Source organism: Brassica napus, unplaced genomic scaffold (assembly GCF_020379485.1).
Source record: "Brassica napus cultivar Da-Ae unplaced genomic scaffold, Da-Ae ScsIHWf_1381;HRSCAF=1960, whole genome shotgun sequence".
In the NCBI taxonomy this organism is placed as follows: Eukaryota; Viridiplantae; Streptophyta; class Magnoliopsida; order Brassicales; family Brassicaceae; genus Brassica; species Brassica napus.
In genome coordinates this window covers 146,398-150,000 of record NW_026014798.1, presented here as the reverse complement: position 1 = coordinate 150,000, position 3,603 = coordinate 146,398, and positions in this window count along the sequence as shown.

Sequence of the window (3,603 nt, the reverse complement as noted above, 5' to 3'; positions counted from 1 at the left end):
ATCCAGTGTGGCATGGTGCTTCCTATGATGTTTTAGAGTGCCTCTGAATGACTTAGAAGGTCTCCTGGTTGCCATTCTTGAGGTTGGTTCGATGTGAAACCCGGATCTTCCAAATAAGGCAAGTGTAGAGCTGGTTTGGCCGGTTTTGGGAAATTCATCATATCTTCCAATTTCCTTGACCATTTCTCGAGATCTTGGGCTTTCTGGAAAGCTAATAAACTCCTCTTGACTCCTATGATCGGTTTTGGTTCAGGCCGCTTCTTCTTTGGACTTGAATCCTCTTCTAAAGTCGCATACTCGCAGATGGACAGGCTGAGAAACCTCTGAATTGTAAAATTCATAACTTCTTGCTCCGTGAATATTTTGGGCAGATTCCAATTGGCCTGGACTCCTTCTTGAGTTTAGAATCCATAAATATTATCCTCGTGATTTAAACCCTCCTGGTTTGTAAGATATGGCATTTTTAGTGCACGTATGTCCTGGTTGGCGCCTTGGCTGGTTGAGTAGGGTGTTGGGTCGACCTCTGGTTCAGCTGCTGAATTGCTGGCCGCAACATTCACAAGGTATGTGATGGGCCGTGGCTCCATCAGACCGAACGGACGGTCCATGCGACCGCACCGCGGCTCTGGTCGGTTCCTAAGTCCCATCCGGCTCTCCTTATCTATTTCAATTCGTTTCTCTTCTCTTCTCTCTGGTTAAACACGAAAGGTTGTGTTGGTTGAGTCCAAGGGACACGTCCCTAGGCTTTGGCCGAACATAACCAGACCGCTAGCCTTGACACGGGTCGGTTAGACGGATGATCCGATCGCACCAAGACTGGGCGGTTAGGACGAACGGTTGGGAATGACCCAAAGGGCACGAGTTGTCAAGAGTCATGAGTGTTCAAAGGTTGTGAGTTGCCAAAGGGTGTCAGGGACCAAAAGGTACGAGTTACCAAAGGTTGCGAACATCAAAAGGTACGAGAACCAGGAGGCACGATTGGCCAAAGGGTGCATGTTCCAAACGGTGTCTTTCGGGACAGGCTAGGACCGATCCTTATGGATCAGCCTATGGCTTGTCTAGTTAAGACAAGGTCACGGTTTGTCTAAGCCAAGGTAGAGTCGCAAGGTCTGACCGGTTGCTAAGCCTTCCGGATTAGGCTTGAGGCTTACTAGGCCGATTGGATCCAGGCCTAAGGCCGGATCAGGTAAGGGAGTCCGTTGGGCCATTGAGCCGAACTCCATTGGCCGGTCGCACCTAGATTCTATCCGGATAGACGGATTGGTCTTTGGGGACTATCCGGATCTGTTCGTGTGTTCTGTTATCTATTCTGGACTATCTATCTGATTCTAAGTCAAGGGGTGGTTGGTTGAATGACTTAGGATACGGTAGGTAGGTTCATACGTTTTATGATTATGTTGACTGAGGTTTATCTAAGTTCTAGGAACCAAGCCAAGCATTGTAGAATCAATCCGTTCTATTCTCGGTTATGATTAATGCTTATCTGGTTGTGGTTTCAGGAACTAAGGATGGTTCTGGTCAAGCCAAGGAGCCGTGAAGGCTCGGTCAGTGAGAGGCTGTGTAACGTGTGGTTAGATGATGCTAGGGATGAACTAGTGATTGTCTATGAGACTGTTAAGAAGTTGTGTATTGAATCTCATGTTTCTAAGTAATACAAAGTTTATACATTGTTATTCCGCTGTGCAATCTGTTCCTTTGTTTATGAACCTCATATTCGAATATGACTTAGTAACTAATAGACTTAAAAATGGATCAAACAAGCAGAGAAATTAATAAGTAAGCCTGCGGACTCCATCAGGTCGAGAGGCCAGGGTTCGGGTCTTACAAGTTGGTATCAGAGCATGCTTGATTCTAGGATAGTTGGGTTAGGCAGTCCACACACACACACGCAGCCAGCTGATTAGGTCTCACGGTGAGGTTTGATTGCTTAGTCTAGGGATTGTTTTGTTTTGTTTATGTTAGTGAGTTTCGTACTAACATTGTCTGAATCCTTAGGCTGGAAAAATCAAATCGGGAAAGTCCCGAAAGAGTAAGAAAACAGCCGGTCAGTCTAGTCAAGTGGCCATGGACGGGACCAATCTATCCGGATTGCAAACCGATCCGGCCGCAGCTGACACTAGAGACGTGTTGCCAACTGATCAGGCTAATCTTACGGGGACGCAACAGGATGGTCAGGAACATCGGGAGAGTGATGAGGAAGTGGAATCCTCGAACGCTAACTGTGATGGTGACCAGCATGAGAGAGTGGCCGATGGAACGGCTAATGTGATGTGGTCATCAGATCATCAACTGAACCGGAGGTCAACCCAAAGCCCTACTCAACCAGCCAAGGCGCAAACCAGGACATACGTGCACTAAAAATACCATATCTTTCAAACCAGGAGGGTTTAAATTACTAGGCTAATTCTTATGGATTCTACACTCAAGAAGAAGTCCAGGCCAATTGGAATTGGGCCAAAATATTCACGGAGCAAGAAGTTATGAATTTTACAACTCAGAGGTTTCTCAGCCTATCCATCTGCGAGTATCCGACTTTAGAAGGAGATTTAAGCTCAAGTAAGGAGCTGCCTGAAGCAAAGCCCGTCATCAAATTCAAGAGAATTCTTTCAGCTTTCCAGAAATCCAAAGATCAGGAGAAATGGACACGTAAATCAGAAGATATGTTCAATTTTCCAGAACCGGTCAAACCAGTGCTACACTCGCCTCAATTGGAAGCTAACCGGTTCAATCAGCTTCATACCAGAAATTGGCGACCAGGAGATCATTTCAACCAATCAGGAGGTATTCCAGAAGTTCTTAGCTGCACCAGAACCCAGGAGATCAGTCGGTTCAATGGAGAATCACTTAAATCAAACCGGAGCTATTTATGGAAAGATTGGACAATCTTTCGGTTTGATCCATTCCAAGCAATTCCAATCCAACCAGGAGAACCAGACGACATCCAGACTAAACCAAGACATCCAGGAGACATTATACACGAGCCAGAAGAGTTCTACAACTTCATCCCATGCACCAGCCCACATAGGAATAAGAAGATCCCCATTATCACCAAACTGCCTTATTTGGAGTCTCTTGCATTCAAACTCCAACAGCTCTTTTTCTACCAAGGCAAGGACGAGATCAGCATCTATCAAGCATTCAAGAAGGTCCCAAGAAAGCTCTCTTATCCCCTTAAACCGTCCAGATTCAAGCAAATCAAGTTTCTTCACTTGGAGCCAAAATCCCACAAAAGGCTCCAACGGCTAGTTTTCAAGGAGCCATCAATTCCTTTGCTTCCAAGTTTATTATTTCGATTTTTATTTCTTTCCTTATGTCATTTTATGGCTGTTAGAAAGTTCTTGGTCGAGCCTATAAAGCTCTAGTCTTTGTTTCATTGTAAATCACCCATCTTTGAAAGTATTATGAATTATTCAATTTTTCTAGTTTTGTCAAAACTATTGTTCTAAGTCTTTTGAGTGTGTGAGAAACAACTCTGGAGCAACTTGACTTATCAAAGCCTCCTTTCACAGAGCTTTGTGGCGTCCATCATCCCATCTCCATCCATTAATCGATCTTGAGAGTGATACACATCCAGCAAGACCGGTTCCATCTTCATTCATCTCC